Source organism: Dendropsophus ebraccatus, chromosome 8 (genome assembly GCF_027789765.1).
Source record: "Dendropsophus ebraccatus isolate aDenEbr1 chromosome 8, aDenEbr1.pat, whole genome shotgun sequence".
In the NCBI taxonomy this organism is placed as follows: Eukaryota; Metazoa; Chordata; class Amphibia; order Anura; family Hylidae; genus Dendropsophus; species Dendropsophus ebraccatus.
This window is the reverse complement of record NC_091461.1, coordinates 59,358,956-59,382,264: the sequence shown is the minus strand read 5'-3', so window position 1 is coordinate 59,382,264 and position 23,309 is coordinate 59,358,956. Positions and strand designations below refer to the sequence as shown.

The following is a 23,309-nucleotide window of genomic DNA, read 5'->3' as shown; positions in this document are numbered from 1 at the left end:
ATATCATATTGGTGTAACAGAAAAATTTTGATAGCTTTTTCTTAATTTTCTTCTGATATATCATTTTTAAAAATCAGCAATCTTGGTGTTTTTTTTTCTTCTCGTTTACGCTGTTTAACGTGCGGGAACAATAATGTTATATTTTAATCGATCGGACAATTCCGCTCACTATGATATACAATATGGCACTGGCCTATCCTCGGTCAGGGTATAGGGAAAAAAAATAAGTCATTGTCCAATAACGCAATGTTATGATTTGAATTGGCTGGTGAGGTTGGCGACCAACTGCCACAGTCTTTGGAGCTGTAAACAAGTTTGGGGGCATCGTGTGGTGTCTGAGGGGAAATTTTCTGCCCATTTTTCCTGTCACAGACGCCTGATGGACGGCACAGCTCCCCGGTATATCATCCCACAACATCTACTGGTAAGTGTTACTGGTACACACCGCACACAGGACAGCAGAGAGGGACACTGATCATGGGGGAGACTGGTCATGTTAGGAGCCATGTAACTAGCTGACTGTACATACAGGACATAGATGACATTAGTGATGGCGGCCATGGAGATCTGTAAGAAAGAACTGTCATCTCCAAGACACAGCAGACAGTAACCTGTAGTGTTATACGGACGCCATTTATTTAGTTTATACATTGGTTTATATAGAGATCCACACATCCTCCATCCATCACTATACTCCTCCACATCACAGCACAATAGGGGAGATTTATCAAACATGGTGTTAAGTGAAACTGGCTCAGTTGCCCCTAGCAACCAATCAGATTCCACCTTTCATTTTTCAAAGAGTCTGTGAGGAATGAAAGGTGGACACTGATTGGTTGCTAGGGGCAACTGAGCCAGTTTCACTTTACACTTTTTCACTTTACATGTTTGATAAATCTCCCCCTATATGTCTCCTACAAGCAAAACTCTCCTTGAGCAAAATACAAAAAGAAAGCTGCGTAGTGATTGGTTGCTATGGGCAATGAACAGCGTTTTTATCACCCAATTTATTTATTGTGCTGTAGGTAAAAGTACAAACCCTCCTTGTTACCAATAGCAACCAATCCCACCACTTGTACTGAGCTCTCCAATAAGGAAAGCTGGAGAGTGATGGGGAACTATGGGAAACAAGGACAGGTTTATAAATCTCTCCCCTGTTATAATCAGTCTTTTCTGCATTGGACATCCACAGGAAGAAGAGAGCCATGATGAATCCGGGATGTCAGCATCAGCAATGGTGGCCGTGAGTTGTAGCTTTTATAATTATATATATGATCATGTGACTGTATATACATTTGTATGCGAAGAAAGTTGTAGTTTCCAAACACATAAAAAGCAGAACACCTATAATAAGTAAACATAGGGCAGCACAATGATAGATATCATATGAAATATACAACTAATAAAGAATGTAAATTGACTTTATATGTTTTATTTATTTAGCACATGCGGAATGTTGGAGTTGGAAAGTCACAATTTCTATGCATAGGGGCTCAGTAATTGAACCTTCTATGGATGTATAAGTAAAAATAAAAATATTGAAAAAGAAAAAGAAACACAGGAGGGAGACAACTGTCTGCAGCTTCGGCCCTGTGATGCTAAGGCAGTTTAGACTCCACTACTTGAAGGCATAGAGGGATGGTGATTTAACCTATACCCGGAGTGGACTCAACAATGTTATTAACCTATTGTTCAAAATAAGTGCGCCATTCTATACAAATACATTATAGTAAGCATTTGAGATAAATATACAGGATGGAGACAACCGTCTGCAGCTTCGGCTCGACTGCCCCTTTACTTTGAGTGGCCCCTCAATGTTCCGGAAACAGGTGGAGGACATTGTCTCCATCAGAATGGGCACCCCTGTGATGCTGAGGCAGTTTGGACTCCACTAGTAGAAGGCCTAGAGGGATGGTGATTTCCCTGAACCTAGACCCGGAGTGGACTCTGTGCTATAGCATCCCATGGGCAAACTGTATATATTCTGATAAGTTTTGGTATTAGATGTTTCAACAATGTTATTAACTTATTGTCCAAAATAAAGGTGCCATTTTATACAAATACATTATAGTAAGCATTTGAGATAAATATACAGGATGGAGACAACTGTCTGCTGCTTCGGCTCAACTTCCCCTTTCCTTTGAGTGGCCCCTCAATGTTGTGGAAATGGGTGGAGGACATTGTCTTCATTAAAATGGGCTCCCCTGTGATGCTGAGGCAGTTTGGACTCCACTACTAGAAGGCCTAGAGGGATGGTGATTTCCCTTAACCTAGACCCGGAGTGGACTCTGTGCCTTAGCATCCAATGGGCAAACTGTATATTCCGATAAGTTTTGGTGTTGTAATGGCCACCAAGGTCGCTATGCTTTCCCTATTGCGGTGTCTCTACTTCCCACCACCATCCACCTCACCACTGAGGCCCAGGTTCCTCTAAAATGAAGATGGGCTCTGCTTCTGTTGACTGCTGCCATGCTTAGGCTTGTGCTGTTTTCCCCTGCATTACCAAATTCAGCCATGGGTGGGGGCACCCACTCTGGATTTAAAGGCGCAGTAGATTATTTCTCCCCACCTCTTCCTGTGGCCTCAGACTATTTAAGGAAGGTTGCTGCGCACTTTCCTATGCCTGAGCGGAGGGTTGCGGTACTTTTAGTTCTGCAAAAGTTTTCCTGTGTTTTGCACAGCAAAGCATTCCCGTATTGCTGCATCTGTTCATGCCCTGTCTTGTGTTCCCATACTCTTTGTCCTGGTTCCTGTTTTCCCACTGTGGTGCTTCTACTGTCTGATATTCCAGAACGGAACGGAGGATACGCTTAGACAATGCCCTTAGGGGTAGACAGGCATGTGACACAGTGGGTTTATGTCTGTAGATCCTGAAAGGTGTTACATGTTTCAACATTGTTGTTAACTTATTGTCAAAAATAAATATGCTATTCCATACAGAGATAACATAGTAGGCATTTCAAATAAAAATACAGGATGAAGACAACTTATTCCAATAAGTCTAGGTGTTAGATGTTTAAACAATGTTGTTAGCCGTAATTTGCAGAATGTTCATATCTTAATGTAGCGTGCCACTTGGCAGGGAAATCTATAAAGGGAACCTGTCACCCCCCGTGTCGGGGTGACAGGCTCCCGACCCCCCGTTAGAGCCCCCTATACTCACCTAATCCCGCAGGGTCCCACTTCTGGAGGTGGTCGGGTGATGAAGATCTCAGCCGCTGCAGCCCGGCGCGCGCGCTGAGAGATGAGTCCAACACCCATAGAGAATGACAGGAGAGTCCAGCACTCCGTCATTCTCTATGAGCGTTGGACTCATCTCTCAGCGCGCGCGCCGGGCTGCAGCGGCTGAGATCTTCATCACCCGACCACCTCCAGAAGCGGGACCCGGCGGGATTAGGTGAGTATAGGGGGCTCTAACGGGGGGTCGGGAGCCTGTCACCCCGGCACGGGGGGTGACAGGTTCCCTTTAAATTACTTGTTATTATTTTTTTCACATAGAATATACACATAGAAAACACTGCAAGCCCCAGCGGCCTCAACTCAACATTATTGCACCAATAAATGATTAAATAAGTAACCATTTGCTGACCTTATATATTGTACAGTATTATGGGTGGGATAGCATCTATCTCAAAAGGATTTTTATGCAAACTGGGGGGCTGGGGCTACCCAAGACTGGGAAGGGTGCCAGATGGTTCCACATTAGGAATTTGGGTACCGGTGGGTTTGCGCTAGGGGGATGGGAAGGGCGCTGGAAGGGTCTGCGTTAGACCTTTAGGCCATGCTTGATGTCGTAGTGTTAATAAACACTAGATGCGCCCCAGTCCTCACGCAATAAACTTAAATATAAACTAACAACTATTAACTGTGAAGACCTTTACTTAAAAATTAAACTTTATTTATATCAAATATAAAAGTGTTGACAAGTGCGATGTGTAATTAAAACTTGGGATGTATATATGAGTACTTATGCTTTTAGTACAGTTGTTCACATTGGCAGTATTTAATTGAATTTTACAATGTGATACAGTATCAGAGTGCAAACCAATAGCCAAGGTCTATACCACCCAGGGTCTAGTATGCGAAATCCAATGCTGGGCTATAATGCCCCTGCTATAGTATCAGTCCGCAAGGAGATCTCTGGAATTAGACGATTACAAAGTTTTGTGGCCAATATGATTGCAACAAACATCTGATATCCAACTGGTTAACAGCAATAGCTGCCAATGTGACTCGGCAGCCTTGCGGCTCAGCCGCTTTTTTGGATATTTTTTTAATATATACTCTATGATATTGTGTCTACTCTAATACATCCCAGCTAAAAATAATGGACAAACACCCTCCACCACCCGACGTTTCACCACACAAATAGTGGCTTTCTTATTATTTGCAAGGTAATCTTACCCTGATGTCACACTCTCGCAAGATTATCATGACTCTCGCGCATATCGGTCACAGATATCCAGATATGGATATCTGTGACCGATATGTGCGAGAGTCATGATAATCTCGCGAGAGTTTGACATCATCAGGGCAAGATTACCTTGCAAATAATAAGGGTGCGTTTACACAGAGCGATTTATCTGACAGATTTTTGAAGCCAAAACCAGGAACAGACTATAAACAGAGAACAGATCATAAAGAAAAGACTGGGATTTCTTCTCTTCTCAAATCTATTCCTGGCTTTGGCCTCCAAAATCTGTCAGATAAATCTCTCTGTGTAAACGCACCATAAGAAAGATCTATTGGACAGGAATTGTGTCAATCAACTGTATAGGGTCGATCATTGGTTGACACAGCAAATGGGAGTTACCGGGAACATACGCTCTGGATGAGCGTACCCCTTAAATAACGCTGCTAAACGCGGCGTGGTCACTATAGCCTTGTCCCTTGAGAAAGCCACTATTTGTGTGGTGAAACGTCGGGTGGTGGAGGGTGTTTGTCCATTGTTTTTAGCTGGGATGTATTAGAGTAGACACAATATCATAGAGTATATATTAAAAAAATATCCAAAAAAGCGGCTGAGCCGCAAGGCTGCCGAGGCACATTGGCAGGTATTGCTGTTAACCAGTTGGATATCAGATGTTTGTTGCAATCATATTGGCCACAAAACTTTGTAATCGTCTAATTCCAGAGATCTCCTTGCGGACGGATACTATAGCAGGGGCATTATAGCCCAGCATTGGACTGATACTATAGCAGGGGCATTATAGCCCAGCATTGGACTGATACTATAGCAGGGGCATTATAGCCCAGCATTGGATTTTGCATACTAGACCCTGGGTGGTATAGACCTTGGCTATTGGTTTGCACTCTGATACTGTATCACATTGTAAAATTCAATTAAATACTGCCAATGTGAATAACTGTACTAGAAAAAGCATAAATACTCATATATACATCCCAAGTTTTAATTACACATCGCATTTGTCAACACTTTTATATTTGATATAAATAAAGGTTAATTTTTAAGTAAAGGTCTTCACAGTTAATAGTTGTTGTTAGTTTGTATGATGTTGTAGTGTTTACAACTGCAGCTCCCAGTATGTACTGAAAGTTTGCAGCTGTTAGGATACCCCAGGTGTTATAGTTTCTCAAGTAATAGAACATCAGTTGTTTATCAAAGGGGTTGTATACTTATGCTCAAAATATTCTAAGAGCTAAAAACTTACAGAAAACTACAAATTCCAGCCTAACAGTCTACTACTGTTAACATATATGGGAAGTTGTAATTGGAAAGTCACAATTTTTATGCATAGAGGCTCAGTAATTGAGCCTACTATGGATTTATAAGTAAAAAAAAATATATATATATGAAAAAAGAAAAGGATATACAGGATGAAGACCACCATCTGAAGCTTCCGCTCGACTGCCCCTTTCCTTTGATTGGCCCCCTAATGTTTAGGTAATGGGTGGAGGACATTGTCTTCATTAGAATGGGCTCCCCTGTGATGCTGAGGCCATTTGGACTCCACTAATAGAAGGCCTAGAGGGATGGTGATTTCCCTGAACCTAGACCCGGAGTGCATATGTTCCTGTAAGTTTAGGTGTTTTCAACAATGTTTTTAACTTTTTGTCAATAATAGAGGCAGTTTGGACTGGGAAGGGTGCTAGAAGGGTCCACATTGGGGGGCTGGGGTGGACCTGGGAAAGGAGCAGAGCTCATACTTTTAAGGAATGCTTGGTGGGTTTTAGTGAATGAAAGTTAAATTAAGGGTTGGGATGGGTTATCAGGTTAGGGTGTAGGGGCTCCCTCTTGGTGCCTTCACCTTGACGTGGTGAGGGAGCTTGCGTGCCTTGGTGATCCAATGAGCTAAGCTGGTGGGGTCACCCGTGCCAGACAGGTCAATGGGGAGAGGCCAGCCTAAGCAAGGCACCCTGAAGAATGGGCTGGCATCCTGAATCTGTATACTACCACAAAATCTCTTTTGATATAGAAAAGTGTAGTTCTGCAACATCACCCGCTGTCGTCAGAAGACAATCAATGTGCTAGTTCTTTCTGCTGACTGAATTAATTTAGCTAAAAGAACTATGGGAGGGGCACCAGGCGGGTTCGTATTAAGGGGCTGGGGCAGGTCTGGGCTAGGAGGGGTGCTTGGAGAGTCCGCATCCAGTGGCTGGACTGGGAATAAAACTTATACCTGGCATTGAAAAGCACAGATTCCCGCTTGCTGTCTGCTTTATGTTAAACGTGTTTAAAAGAGAAGTTCCACATGAGTACAAAAAACTGCAGGCAGGCTTGTGGGGGCAGAAAAATAATATAGAACTGAAGTCACCTCTCCTCATGCATCCGATGCGACTGTTTTTTGTACAGTCAGGGTGACAATCTATTTTATTTGCTCTCCTGAAATTCCAATTCTATTTCCCACCAAGACTGACCGGACATGTGGACCTGTGGGACCCCCATATTGATACCAATAAAGCCCAAGAGGCATTTAGGTGAGCAGCTTTTCCCCTTTCCACTCCTACCCTTCTCCTTGTGGTATCACTCTAGGCGCTTGTGCCTTGTTTTTTGTACAATTTTTGTCTCCAGTCAGTGACTGGGGTGGTTGTCTGCCTGGGGGCAAACAAATAGCACTGGCCCATGAAGCAAGCTAGCAGCCCCTCCTTCAAGGACCACTCTGCCCCTTACCTATTATTACCCTTCCCTTCCCATATCACACGCTACAGAATTAGGTATTGGGGTGAGCTTTCCCAACCACTGACAGCCCTTGTGATTGGCTGTGGCTGTTAAGGCCAGCCCTAATACTCGCGAGTCCCATCAGCACCCCCAACTCCGCATCAGAGCCATCCTCGTTCATGGCATCACACCAAGATGGCCCCGGCTCGCCTCCGGATGAGATGTCTCAAGCCCCTGAGTAACCCTTCAAACCTAGTGCTCTCTCATATGCTTTATAGTATGTAATGACCGGGTTGCAGACTGTCAGTAAATGCTGGAAGTTGTAGCCAGCTGTTGTAGTTAAGAGGATCCTAGATGTATTGTACACTGGAGGCTTTGTGGGAGATAGTGGATACATAGTTATGTAGGGGCTCAGTGTGTGGAAGATACCTCAGAAAAGCACTAATAGAGGATAGAACAAATATTCTGCCCTCCAATAAAGAAACAGTGTCATACTGAAGCAGACGGGATTCCGCAGCGAAGAGCATTTTCTCAGTGTGAACATACCCTTATAGCGCCTGGGATACTGAGGAGGAAGGTATGTGTGTTACCTTTCTCCACAGCACGGGTCCCGCTCTGTTAGGGTGGGTTTAGACTACAGAATTCTCGCGGATAAATTCCGCAGAATTCCGTCACCTGTACGCGCTCACGGCCGTACAATTCTTTCGTCCGAATGCGGAATCAGCCGGCCCATAGAATGGTGTCTATGGAGCCGGCCAAAAGGCACGTGGCCGTGAGCGCGTACAGGCGACGGAATGCCGCAGAATTTATCCGCAAGAATTCTGTAGTCTGAACTCACCCTTATGCTGTGTTTACACGGAACGATTACCGTTCGAATTTTCACGATAACGATCAAATTCGAATGATAATCATACGTGTAAACGCAGCGAAGATCAAATGACGAGCGAGTAATCATTCATTTTGATCTTACAACATGTTCTTAAATCGTCGTTCGCAAAAAAATTCGGTCCTTGTAAACAGTCGTTCACCGATTTAACCTATGTGCGAGATAGGCTTAAGCGATCGCAAAATGATTTTTCCGTACGATATATCATTCCGTCTAAACGCTGATTATAAAAAAAAAAGTTACTTCAAAATCGTTCATCGTACAATCGGGCGAATTATCGCTACGTGTAAACCCAGCATTAGTCAGAGCAATCTTCGCTCAGGTGCACTGTTAGGAGCACGCCCGCCCCATTAATTATCAATAGAAGGAGGGATGATGATTTGGCAGTGCTCCTAACAGTGCACCGGAGCAAAGATTACTCCGACTAACAGCACAGGGCTTGCACTATCAGGGGCGGGTGCTATCAGGAGCTATCAGCACGTTAGATTTGTCTAACCTGCTGATAGTTCCCCTTTAAATACATCAGAGGAAGAAAAGAAAAAAACATTCTAAATAGTTGCTGGGTTTCCTTTTATGCATACCACCTGATCTGAGTTCCTTTTTGCTGCCATACTATCGTTCCTGTGCCTGCAACTCCTGTCTCTGCCTGTAGGATGCGCTTGCGCTTACTTCCAGATGTAGATCCCTGTATAGGGGTTAAATGGTGACATCCAGGTGGGCTACCTGGACAACACCCTCAGTGGTCCAAAGCCAAACCGTGTGGGTAACAGAGTGGGTCCACAACCATTGTTTATTACACTCAAGACTTAAACGGGAGCCAATCACTGCCAAATCGTGTCTGAAGCTATACATACACTGTAATATAGCCTGCAGCACTGTTTCACAACATGTAAGTAATCATTATGAGCTTTACTCATATTCCCCAAAAGTAAACTTTGTAAAAGTCTTGGGTCGTATGTATATTTTAGAAGTTATGGCTACCACGATAAATCCTGTGTAATCACGTCAGGAGGAGACCTCAGCATCACAGATGGTCCATGAGCACTGATAAGGGCTAAGGACCGTGCACATACCTAGATGAGTATAATTTACATACGATGCAAGACTTTAACAAAGTTTATTTTCGGGGCATATGAGTAACACTTATAATGATTACTTACAGTGCTATGGGCTATATTACAGTGCATGTATTGAGGATTGCAGATTACTATATCTAAATATGCATGAAACCTATAACTAAGATTAAAAATGCTGATAAACCATGGTAAAACATACCACAGCTAGAGAAATAAAATACATAAACCATAAGGAAGTCTCCCCAAACTGATGCTCGTATTTAGTGATCAGTGCAGTTACGTTAAATAAAAGTGGTGATGGCAGACAGGGAATGTATTTTTTATTGTATTTGTGTGTAAAGGAAATAGAAAATATTTTCTATTATTTATATATATGTTTTACATGATCAAAAGTAAGAGAGACAAGGAAGTAAAATGGGAAAGAAAGAGGAAAAATAGGTAATTGATGTATTCTCACTATTCCTCACTAGAGGGCAGTGTTGTGTTGTTTCCCTAAAGTTATCAGTTTAAAAGAAGTATTTTAGGAGTGATACCTTTATTGGCCAACAAAAAATTGTTAGAGTTGCGAGCTTTCGGGATTCATAAGATCCCTTCGTCAGACAAGTTCACAAATGAATAACTTACAGAAACAGCACAACATTTTAGGGATGTTACAAGCAAGAAAAGAGAGACATCTGTGAATAAGGGGGTGGAGGATGAGGGGGGTAAATACATCACATAGATAAGCCAGGGCAATAAAAAGGACTTGTAAATTAAAGCTTATTTGGAAGTCCAAGATTCTTGGTCAGTTCAATCTTATTTGTGGAGTGTGTCCATGTAGTGGGTCATAAATCCAGGTGCCAGGTTTATTCCATGTGTTAATGACTGGAATGTTTTTATCAATTTGGATTCCCACACTTTCCTCTCTCTGTCACTCTGGAAGTGACCTTTGAGGACCATAACCTTTACATCTGTTATTCTATGGTCCAGTCCTGAGAAATGTTGGATTACAGGGGTGTTGAGACTTCTTTTTATTGTATGTCTATGTAAGTTCATTCTAGTTTGTAATTTGTTTTGTTTCCCCAATGTAAGTCCCAATACACAGCGGGACTATACAATCACCAATGCTTTTTCATGTACATCCTCCAATGTGTTCTACATGATAAAGTATACACGATGCCCCACAGGGATTTACATTGGGGAAACAAAACAGAAATTACAAAATAGAATGAACTTACATAGACATACAATAAAAAGAAGTCTCAACACCACTGTAGGCCAACATTTCTCAGGACTGGACCATAGAATAACAGATGTAAAGGTTATGGTCCTCAAAGGTCACTTCCAGAGTGACAGAGAGAGGAAAATGTGGGAATAAGCGCAGCGTTACTAATAGTGAGGTAATAACAGATGTGTGAGATGTTCTTAGGTGAAAGCAACAGGATGGATTGAATGTAGGGAACAACAGACACATAGTAATCAGATATTAACTCCTTAAACACCAAGAAATCGACAAATCATGGAATTATGGAAATCACATGATCCATAGACATTTCAATAATATGGAACATAATTATTAAGAACATCTCAGTTTATTCAATATCACGTATGACGCTCCACATTAATACACGCACATACACAGCTTGGCATGCTGGCAGTGGTTGTCTGAGGAATGTTCTGCCATGCTGAAAGCACTTGGTAATCCAAAGATCTGTGATTGCCAACCAATGGCAGACAGAACCCCACATATGAGGGAAACCTCAGCAGATCTAGAGCATCACAGGTTTGTGTTGTGTGCCAAGGGAACACAGAAGGAGGCTCTAAAATGATTTCTGCTTATATAGCAGACAGGTTCACGGTAGGACTTAACATGCTCAGAGAGGTTATCCTGATAAAACTACAGGATACAGAAGCAGGATAGACAAAGAGAGGCTGGCTCGTTTTTCTATAAAAAAAAAACACAGGATGTTGAATAAATTTGAATTACGAGGAAAAATAAATATAAGAAAATATTGGGTTGACCCATTCTGTGAAATTCTGTTTAGCTCTTTTAGTTATATCTGTATAAGGAAATAATGGCTGACAATGGGTTTTCCTGACCATAGGCAATGCAGTTATTTCACACTGCAGTAAACAGTAAGCACACACTGCCCCACATTTCCTGCACTAGTATAACTATTCCTATCAGCTCTATGTCCTTTCTGCCTGATGAAATAAACTTCAAGCTGCTTAACTCTCTGCACTGCAGTCTATAGGGAGTTTCAGGAAGAATATCAGTCAGAAGTTTATTACAGAAGTTTTCTCTTCTTACGTGGAAGGTGTGCTACCCTGAGAGACATTATTGGAGTGCCAATCAGGCCACAAAGCATATAGTGCACTGTGTGGAGAGTGTTTGGAGTAATAAAGGAAGCCATTTGTTTGCTTTAGTTTTAGTGCCATTGCGGTGAGCTGTTGCATTTTTTGTGTTTTTGTGTGTCTTTAATTTTAGCCATACCAACATGCTTCTGCCTAGTGTAAATGGTGTTGTAGGAGAGCAGGCCAAATTTGTCTTTTTACCAGTGTTTGATGACATGTGAAAAGTTATTTTTCATTACAGGTACTCTTTGAAGGGAATGTGTCATTGTGTCATCAGAAAATGACCTATTGTTTAAATGAAATTTTTATGTTAAAGATATTTTTAAAGAAGTTTTGGTAAATAAGTTTTTTATTTTCCATTTTCTATCTATATAATAAAATAAACCTGAAATCCTGCAGTTTTCATCCTCACCACTAGGGCTAAAACTAAACTGAGACTTCCTGTTGTGTCTGTGGTGATAAGAGGAGGCTGCTGTAATGTGATCTGTACAACATTGCAGCGACATGTGACACCAGTAGATATCATTAATTTAAGTTTGCTCAGTAATGTTTTACATTCATCTCAAGGGGACAGACCCTGTCTGGCTGTAAAGTACGTAACTAAATGCTGTTAAAAAAAACAGCCCAGGCAAGATGGAAGACCCTATAACAATGGACAAAAATTTAAATAAAAATAAAATAAAAAAGTGTAAAAAAAAAAATTACAGTCAGATAATAGAAACAGAATAAAACTACAAGTTTTAGTATCTGACTAATTAGGAAATAAAATAGGTTATACATTCCCTTATCAAATGTACCATCAGAAACATTACATGAAGCCTGCCCGCCCCCAGTGTGATGAAACCCCTCCCCTCTGTGACGCGGCTGCAATAGAATTAATAGAGACGCTTCACATATGAAAAAACTTGATGGCACATTCACTTTAAACTATGGCACAGGAACATAGTATGGAACATGCTTACTAAAGCCCCTATTAGACAGGGCAATGTTGAAGAGCAAACGAGTGCTGTCAGCACTCGCTTACTCCTTGCTCCCCGCTAACTGCAGGTGCTATTACATGCATTGACAGCAAGCGGGTGAGAGATGGGTGGGGGCCATGGAGACGTGCGGGCGGGCTGCCCGGGTAATCGCTAGATCGTCCGGGCAGCCCATAGAGGATTGCAGCCGTCTGCTGCCGCCGCTCCTATTCCACGGAGCAACAGCAGCAGATCGTTGATATCTTAATCGTTTGTCTTTCAACATGTTGAAAGACAAACGACAGACAACAATCAGCTGACATTGTTCATGTGCACTGATTGTTGTCTTCTATTAATGAAACGATTATCCGCCGAATGAAAATGAATTTAATACTTGGTACTTGGTTGATGGTGACGCCTTGAAGACGCCTCCATTATGAAGAAACTAGTAGCATGAATGACTCAGGAGTGATTTTGGCCCATTCTTGGTCACAAACACTCTTTAAATCCTGAAGGTTGGTTTGGCTCCTTCTATAAACTGTTATGGACCTATTCCACAGGTCGTCATAGAGGAGCAAACGTGCGCTCTCAGCGCTCGTTTGCTCCTCGTTCCCCTCTCGCTGCCGCCGCTACTCAACGCAGTAGCAGCAGGGAGCGGGTGAGTGCGGGAGGGGCGGCAGGGACCTGCGGGGGGGCTGCCCGGGTGATCGCTGATCGTCCGGGCAGCCCATAGGATATAGCAGCATCTGCTGCCGATGCTCCTATTCAACGGAGCGACAGCAGCAGATCGCTGCTATATCAGTCGCTTGTTTTTCAGCATGTTTAAAAACAAGCGACTGCAACGATCAGCCGACATGAATGATGTCGGCTGATCGTTGCACTCTATTCCACGGGACGATTATCATCCGTAGCGGCGATAATCGTTCCGTGGAATAAGGCCTTTAGAGTTCGTTCCATGTGTGTAAATTCGGATGGAAGAACCAGCCGACGCCCTATCCCTTTGACCTGATTCACACACTTCATACTATGCTGACAGGGAGCCGACACCCGGCTTCATGCTTCTCCTGACTCCTCTCTGGTGCTCGTGGGGTTAAGCCTTCAGGTGTTGCATTCTCCTGAGGCTTGCTCCTGTCTGAGTACAGCGGAGGGCTCCCTGGCTGCTATTGGTGTCTCATGCTGCTGTCAGACTTCTTGCTCCTATCAGAGGCTGGGGCCGGAGCTCTGGGAGCATTTAAGCTGGTGATTTACACCCTGTAGTTGCCAGTGTATGTTTGGTCTCCAGCTACACCAGCGTGTCTCTTGTGTTGCCTGTATTTGAGAATTGGACTCGGACTTAGACTTTGTCTCATCCTTTTGTTACCTCCTGTACTCGACCTTGGACTGGACTCTGTTAACCCATTGCTTGATGATTTTAACTTTGATGTTACCTCCTGTTGCCAACTCGGACTGCCTGACCTGTTTGTATATACTTGTTTGTGTGTTCTGTCTACCTCCCCGTATCCCTAGTTAGGCTAGGGACTGTCGCCCAGTTGCTGCCCTAGGGGTTAGCCTAGGGGGGCAAGTAGGTAGGGACAGGGGTTGCGGGCCGAGAGAAGGGACTGCCAGCTTCCCGGGACCCCGGGACTCCCTGACATAAACTTTGAGCTTTGTATAGATGTGAAAGTGATTTCCGTGCATACAAGGTAGGGTAACATTCAGCAAGTCTCTTTGCAGATCATGTGATACAGCCAGGGACCAGAATGGAGTAGATATTTCTGTAATTAAGGCACAAAAAAAAAAAAGCAAAACCATTTCTATTCACACAGTGCAAGTATAGTAATGGGCAGATAAAGATGATAGAAGTTTTGGTTGGCGTGCTTCTTTAACTTCTACTCACACAAAAAAATCATTGGAACGTGTAATTTATGTACAGTATATTACTGCATTTCAAACTGAAATGAAAGGTATTAGCGAGTTCACTTCTCACAGTCACTCTCACCTCTCTGTAACCTGCTCCTTGACTCTTCATTTTTCTATTATAAAAGAATTATTCCAGCACTGGCTTTTTCCTGTATTCTGTGGATTTCTTTCCCAGCTAAATGAATCACTGGTTTTGTCTGCAGAATCCTCCTCAGCTCTGTTAGGGACCATTACTTTTCAAGATAAAAAAAACGGCTCGCAGGTTCCTTCCCATTTGTTTTCCTAATATGTGATAATTTGAGAAGGAGAAAGGTTTGATATCTGCCAGGTTCCCCACTTTACATCTTACTAAGACATAAGTGAATTTAGCGCATACATAATTCTGCACCGGTGAGAGGCCGACAGCCAGGAACCAGATAATAAATCTGCTCCTCCATTTCATGTGGCCGAAGGACACAATTCTTTTATTACCAGAAAGTTCTGGAGCATTCAATGGTATAAAGTGTTTTAAAGGCATAAAATTCCTCCTGAGGAAAGACATGGATGTGTAACATACTTATCCTTCTCCAAAACCACTGCCTCATCTCAGTATTTCAAAATTTTTACCCCTTCCATACTACTGACTGTGCTAGATAGTTGACATATAGTTGATAGTTAACAAGTTAAAACTATATTAGTATTGGTATATAGGTAATAAAACAGACGTTTTATACACTCTCATGCTTCGACCCCAAGTGCTTGCACTGAATGCCCCCCAACCTCTTCCCTCTAGTCCAGTGCTTCTCAATTCCAGTCCTCAGGCCCTACCAACAGGTCATGTTTTAAGGATTTCCCATACAAAGCACACCTGTGATAATACCTGATGCACTGAGTATAATTATATCACCTGTGAAATACTAAGAAAATCCTCAAAACATGACCTGTGGGTGAGGCATGCTCCAGGCAGATTGTCTCCTATTCCTCAGCTGTGTAAATACTGAACATGGGCTGGATTGTTAAGGCACCTGTGCAATGTTCAGACAGGAGAAAATGTTCCAGTGGCATTCCTAATGATGAAAAGGGTGGGGAGGAGGGACTGAGGGGTGGTGCAAAGTTAGGGCACAGAGACTCTAAGCCATGGCCGTTGGGCAGGGGGCTGCAAGTTTAAAAGTTGTTTTTTAGGACAATATCTGCATCACCTGCTGAACCGAGCGCATGACAGATCTTGGATTAAAAGCAGCTATCCGCAGGTACAAGTGGTTTGGGGGGGGTGTCAGATTGTGGGTACAGAGTCGCTTTAAAATAACAAAAAGTGAAAAAACGAAAGGGGCTGAAGACTTTTGGAATTTATTGTACAAACCCATTCATTGCTGGTATCATAAACACTAGGCTACTGTTAAAGGAAAGGTGAGTAGAGCTGACAGCAGCCAGGAGCAGTGTGCTATCTGTTGTATGCCAGAAGCCGCACAGCCCCTACAGCACCATCTCCCGGGCATATACATATATGACTTATTTATGTGTGAACAGTTGTGCTGAACAATGCCATAAGCAGAAAAGCAGACAGGAAATGATCCCGCAGCAACCAGGAAGTAGTAAGAGCACATTAACTTTTATGTTGCCTATGACTGCTTTCAGTTAAACATAATCATCATATTATTGAACTGTTTTTTTAACTTTGCTAGAAACTAGGCAGCAGCAGGGAATAGGGTCAAAATAAAAAAAAACATTAAAAACCCTAATCATTCTACCACCCACTCCTGCTTCAGCATCATCACTACTACAGATGCCATGATTATAGTACTCAAATTTACGTTCCCATCTGTTCAGGTTTGGACAACCAATCTCTGGCCTCACCTCTTTATTTATTTTCTCTTTCTGTATTTATACATTGCCTGGCAGCCCCTCTTCTGCCACCAATGGCTTTGTGAGGTACTGCAGGGCTGCACAAGTCATGGTCCCAGCATGATGTCTATTCTAATGCATGTTATCATTGGAGTAGACACTACACTTGGGAAGGCAGCCTCTGCACTAGCGCTGCAGCAGTGACACAGCAAAGCAGAGCAAGTGGGATAACTGTCAATTACTGCTCTCTCTGTTTCACTGTGCTGCAGCGCCACCGATACACACAGCTCCCCTAACTCTAATTTCTATTCTTACACTAATATGTATTAAAAAGACATCAGAGGAGGCTCAATATCATTAAAAGGGGTTATCCAGCTCTACAAAAACATGGCCACTTTTCCCCTCTCTTGTCTCCAGATTGGGTGGGGTTTTAAACTTAGTTCCATTGAAGTAAATGGAGCTTAATTGCAAACCGCACCTGAACTGGATACAAGTGAGGGGGAAAAAGTGGCCATGTTTTTGTAGCGCTGGATAACCCCTTTAACATTGCAAGCAGCAGCACTAGTCATATGTAACCGTGCCTGGAGCAAAGTTTCTGCCACCCAGCAGTTTCCGACAAAGCCGCTAGTGCCAGTCCGTGTACGGAATAAAAAAAAAAGTTTTAAAAAACTACATTTTCCTTAATAAGTAACTATTTAACATCAAAAAGGTTATATAACTTTACAGAAAAAAAAATGTTCAAAAAAGAAATTTTATACAACTACAGCTTTTCAATTTTTATTTTCTGTTATGTTACACTTTTCCTTCACGCAGAAAAACGTAAGATCGAATACACATTTTGATAAACTTTTTTTTATTCTCTATATTATACTGTGCATCTAATACTCTCTAGATAAATAGTTTGTGCTTATATTTGTGCATTTCTGTCTGAAGCCAGCAGAGTATGTGAGTACAAGGGCACCAGCTGCTCTGTGCTCAGGTGTCAGTGTAATATGGTGGGCAGGTGGGGGACTGACATGTTTCTTTAATATAATTTGCATTACCCTTTAAGCCCAGCAGGTGGAAGCAACACACTTCAGCATAAAGAGCCCTTGGCAAATACTATATGTGCGTGCTCCAGTAAAGTATGTGGCGATTGTCCAGCACACGCTGTGTGGAATGTAGCATTTTACTATGAGCCGGTCATAACATTTTCCTTCCATTACTAATAGACTTTACAGCTGCAGCTTGGGACCACATGACGAAGCATTTTACAAGGGTCTCGGGTTTACCGTACTGTCACTTTGTCTATTTATAGCCTAAATTTATTTTTTATTTTTTATGAATTAGTTATATTCTCTATAAAAGCAGACATCTGCCCACCATCATCTATTAGTGTAGGAAGAGGTAGAAGTCTGCTGTCTTCATTGTTGGCACTCTGATGCTATTCCTAGTTAAACATGGTAAATTCTTATGTGCTCTAATAAAGCACAGGCCTCCCCATCCTGTACTTGTAGCCAAGACTATGAAGACGCCTAGAAAATGTCACTGCCACCACAGCAGATGATGCAAGAAAATCCTAAAGTTGCATTATCTGCAAGCCATTCCCATTCAGTTATACTATAAATAAGGTGTAAAACCATATACATCAAGTAGCCATAACATTAAAATCACCTGCTTATAAAAGGACAACTCCCACGGGACCTGAAAAAAAAAAAACACAGAGACACACACACACACCATACTCACCATCCCGCCAGTGACGATCGCCACTTGAATCGCCCGCCATCCGCGTCTCCGTCACCTCCGACCGCTGTCTTCAGGGGTCGGGGGTCTGAAAGTTATATAACTTTGTAATGTGTGTTAAATAAGCAAAATATAATAATTTCATGGGAGTTGTCCTTTAGGCTGCGTTCACACTACGTATATTTCAGTCAGTATTGCAACCAAAACCAGGAGTGGATTAAAAACACAGAAAGGATCTGTTCACACAATGGTGAAATTGAGTGGATGGCCGCCATATAACAGTATGCAATACTGGTTGCAATACTGACTGAAATATACATATACTGACTGAAATATACGTAGTGTGAATGTAGCCTCAATGTGTAGGTTCCGAATGTGTTTCCTGTTAAGGCATGGATTCCATAAGACTTTTGTAGGTGTCCTGTGGTATCTGGCACCAAGATATTAAGAGCTGGCATTTTAAAGTTTAAGGGTGCCCTCACACACAGGTTTTTGGTGGCGTTTTTTTATGCCCCCAAAAAACACCACCAAAAATGCATGCAACGCATGTTTTTTGGGACATTTTTGCCTGTGTGTGAAAGTCTCTTTGGGGCTTGGGGCGTTTTTTTCGGGTCAACGTTTTTTCCCGAACATGGACTTTAATGCTTAAGTCTATGTTCAAGTCAAAATGCTGACCCGAATGCACCTGCTCCAGAAAGGAAGGGGTTAAGTGGCCCCTTCCTTGCTTGAGCGGCTGGCAGACATGGCACACAGTGTTTTGTGTGCGCTGAGTGCCGAGGGGGAAGGATTTGGGGGGCAGGAGAAGAACGGCACAGTCTAATCCACAGGGGGCTAAATGAACCCCCTGTGGACCAGACGGGGGGGGGGGAATCTTCTCCCTGTCTTCATCTGATCAGCGGCTGCATCATGGAGCACTGCTTCAGCTGCGGATTGGCTGAGTATCGTCTGCTCAGCCAATCAGCAGCTGCAGCAGCATCCCCGCTACAGCTGCTGATGCTGGGGCGGCATCTTTGAAGAGGCAGAGCCTGGCACACTCGTATCTTCTCCTCCCCAGTACTGTACCCAACTCAGCAAGGAAGGGAGGCAATCTGGCTCCCATGGGGTTAATTGAGGATGCCAACAAGGGGAGTGGGGGGGGGTGTTCTTTTTTTAAATAAAATGCTTTTCTCTACTGTGTTGTGTTTTATTTTTCTTTACTTTCAGACTTTTTCTTTACTTTCAGTAGTGGAAGCTGTCTTATAGATGGCATCCATTACTAAGTAAGCGCCTAGTCTTAGCCAGTATAAAATGGCTAACACTACCCCCCCAATATTACCCCAGTACCCAATGCCACCAGGGGTACTGGGAAGAGTCTGGTACCAGTAGTCCCAGAGCATCAAATTTGGTGCGCCTTGACTGAGCGGTAGCAGGCTGGTGTTATTAGGCTGGGGAGGACCAAAAAAAAAAAAAAAAAAGGCCCTTCCCACACTGGTACTACTAGGCTGCTGCTGTTTGGTTTTTAAACCTGGCTGGTTATGGAAATTGGTGGAACCCTATTAAAAAAAAAATGCACAGGGTAGAGTTCCCCCTATTTCTATAACCAGCCTAGTCGTACCAGGGTGGGAAGGGCGATTTTTTGGCCCTCCCCAGTCTAATAATACTAGCCTGCTATCGCCGAGCAGGGCCGTATTACCAGCTGCTGCTGCCCTTGGCACTAAACCTGCAGTTACCCCATCTTCACTCACCAATAATTTTCTAGTTTCTGAACATCATATTGATATCTGATCAGTCTTAGGCCGTGTTCTCAAATTTACTGTACGTCACCACATGCAGTTGAAACCAGACCCTCATGCAGGAACCAATAGGCGTATGGCCAATAATCCTGGTAACCGCACAAGACTACTGGAGAAGAAATGGGAGTGTGGTTTCGGCCGCCCCCTCCCCCCCCCCCCCCCCCCGCTGCCCTAGGCACCGGACCATGGGTGCCTAGAGCTAAATACGGCCCTGCCGACCAGTCCAGGAGCGCCATATTTTACGCTCCAGGACTACTGATACCCAACCTCTTCCCAGTACCCCTGGTGGCATTGGGTACTGGGGTAATATTGAGGGGGTTGGGGTTTAGTGTTAGCCATTTTATACCGGCTAACACTAGACCCCAATTTAGTAATGGATTCTGTCTGGATCAGACAGCTTCCATTACGAAGTCTGAAAGTAAAGAAAAATAAAACAACACAATAGAGAAAAGGATTTAATAAACAAAAAAAAAAACAAGAACACCCCACACCCCTTGTTGACCATTTTATAAAAAAAAACAAAAAACAAAAACAAAACAATGCTGGTCATTGAAGTAGTTCACAGAATCTGATATTGGTATCCACAGGATACCAATATCTGAAAAACAAAAGAGAAAAAAAACACACAAAAAAGGCCAGGACACTTCTGCAGCAGCTGATTGGCTGGGCTCATGATGCTCAGCCAATCAGCGGCTGAAACAGTGTTCCTGCTGCAGCCGCTGATCAGAAGAAGACGGGGAGAAGACTAACACCTTGACCTAACACCTATTTAACAGTATCGTCAGTTTGGGATGTGAATTATAGCTGACAGATTCCCTTTAAAGGGACACGCTCACTAGTTTCGTGCTGTCCAAACCACAGGCAAACTGAAACCTGAAAGACTGGGTTTTCACAATGCGATCGTGAGAACCAGATCTGTTATACATACCAGGCTGGGCATCAGCGACGTAATTCTGCTGGTCCTGGCTCAATGGGCTTCAGCAGCTTTAGTAATCGAACACCAGATGTGTAGTATATATGTACTGCATTTATCCCCATGAGCAATCAGTGCATTGCTCATAGTTGTCCCCTGGGGGTACTAAAAGGTAAAAAGAAAAAGAAAACTTTTTTTCATTAAAAAATTTTTATCCCATAAAAGTTTAAATCACCCAACTTTTCCCATATTATACATTAAAAAAATAAATAAATAAAAACTAGACATATTTGCTATCGCCACATGTGGAATTGCCTAAACCATTAAATTATCACATTTCTGATCTCGCAAGGTAAACTGTGTAAGCACAAAGAAATACGGCATGCAGAGCGGCAGGAAGGGCTCCCATGGGCTTTTGCCTGCCACTCTTTCATAACACAGTGATCTTGCGCTATCAAGCACAAGATCACTGTGTATAATCTAGTGTCCCTGTTCTTGTCCCTAAGTCTGTTTATAAAGATATAGACTCCATTTGCAGTCTGTATCTAGTACTTTACCTAATGCTTTGTCCCGAAGCTGTCCTGTCGGGCGCCACCATCTTGGTGATGTCACTTGTGTTTCAGCCCCTTTTACAATAGGGGCTGTTAGTTTAACAGGATAGGTTCTCTTTAAAGGGGAACTCTGGTGAAAAATATTTTCTTTCAAATCAGCTGAATTTGTGAAACTGCTAGGCTGAGAAGAGATTAATGGTAGTAGCAATGCCGCTCACCTTTAGCAGTTGTGCTCCGAGCACGGCACCACAATTGGCTTTTAATCTGCTGCTCTTCCACGGTGTAAGGGAACATGGTGGAGAAACTGCAATCGTGTAGCAAACCGGGTCCAGCTGTCCTGAAGAATTGGGGGAATGCAGGTGCTGACAGGCACAACAGAGAAGTCTAACACCAATGATGATGGGAGTTGCGGTATACAGAGTTCAGCCGACATGTTTCGAGGTTCTCCCTCTTCATCAGGTCCATACATAACATCATATATAAAGATAAAACTGTGGGAGATTCAATTTGAAAAGTGCTCGGGAATGATTTCTATTGGTTCAGAGAGAAAGGTGGTGTTCATGCCTAATACAATGTGTATCTTGATAAAAAAAACATGATTTCAAACACATAAAATTACCTTAAAAAAAGAACAAACTTTACTGTATATAAAAGTGTTTCTTGTGTAAAAATAGGTATGTGATATCATGAATATGCCTTAACCTCAATCCTATCTTTTCCTTTCAATAGACACTTCATATTTTTTAAAAGAACTTGGTAAGAGCTGGATTTTTGATGCAGTTGTAGGTTCAATCTCTCCTGTAGACATATACTTCTCAATAAACACAGAATTTTTCTTTTCTTAGTACTATCAGTACAAAAGCCCCATCTGGCAATATCATATTATGTTGTGTATTGTAAGATACACATTGTATTAGGCAGGAACGCCGGCACTTTTCAAATTGAATCTCCTGCAGTTTTTTCTTTATATACGGTGTTATGTATGTGTTAGAGAGAGAACCTCAAAACGTCTTGTTCAAATAAAGATTCTACACTCTGTATACCACAACTCCCATCATCTTTGGAGTTAGACTTCTCTATAGTGCCTGCCAGCACCTGCACTCCCCCAGTTCTTCAGCACAGCTGGACCTCCGGTTTGGTACACGACTGCAGTCTGGACAGTTCCTGTCACAGGCAGAGATGGCAGCAGAGAGCACTGTGTCAGACAGGAAAGAATACACCACTTCCTGCAGGACATACAGCAGCTGATAAGTACTGAACGACTTGTGATTTATTTATTTTTTTAAATAGAAGTAAATAACAAATCTACATAACTTTCTGAAACCAGTTGATCTTTAGGGTGTATTCTCGTGTACAGGATCTGCTGCAGATTTGATCCTCCACTGATCGGCTGAGAGGGACATCAGGATGCCATGAGCCCCCGAAGCAAGCCGGAGCATAGACTGGTAATGTATGCACCGGGCCACCGCAGGTTGAGGTGGCTGGCGTTACATACTCGCAGTGGGGCAAAAATTCTGCTACGAGTATGTAATGCTATTCAGAATGACAATTAAGGGACCAGCAGCAGATTTTGCTGCAAACAAGCAGCATGAAATCCGCTACGGATAAGTTACGTTTGAACACATCATCTTCAGGAATTGTCCATTCACTTAGTTTTATTTAGGCTATGTTCACACAAAGCCTTAACCCCTTAAGGACGGAGCCAATTTTGGTTTTTGGGTTTTTGTTTTTTCCTCCTTGTGTTTAAAAGGCCATAGCACTTGCATTTTTCCACCTAGAAACCCACATGAGCCCTTATTTTTTGCGTCACTAATTGTACTTTGCAATTACAGGCTGAATTTTTGCATAAAGTACACTGCGAAACCAGGAAAAAATTCAATGTGTGGTGAAATTGAACAAAAAAATGCATTTGTTTAATTTGGGGGTATTTTGTTTTTACGCCATTTGCCCTGGGGTAAAATTGACTTGTTATGCATGTCCCTCAAGTCGTTACGATATGTAACATGTATAACTTATATTGTATCTGGTGGCCTGTAAAAAATTCAAACCATTGTTAACAAATATATGTTCCTTAAAATCGCTCCATTCCCAGGCTTAAACGCTTTTATCCTTTGGTCTATGGGGCTGTGTGAGGTGTCATTTTTTGCGCCATGATGTTTACTTTCTATCGGTACCTTGATTGCGCATATACGACTTTTTGATCACTTTTTATAACATTTTTTCTGGATTTGATGCGACCAAAAATGCGCAATTTTG

General features: G+C 42.7%; 1 long non-coding RNA gene across 1 annotated transcript; it reads left to right on the top strand.

The window, feature by feature from the left end:
* Nucleotides 1-285: 285 nt before the first annotated feature.
* Nucleotides 286-22,492, top strand: LOC138799409 (uncharacterized). Its single transcript, XR_011364257.1, has 3 exons — nt 286-424; nt 1,193-1,243; nt 22,411-22,492. It is a non-coding gene; the product is annotated as an uncharacterized lncRNA (long non-coding RNA).
* The last annotated feature ends 817 nt before the right edge of the window (nt 22,493-23,309 follow it).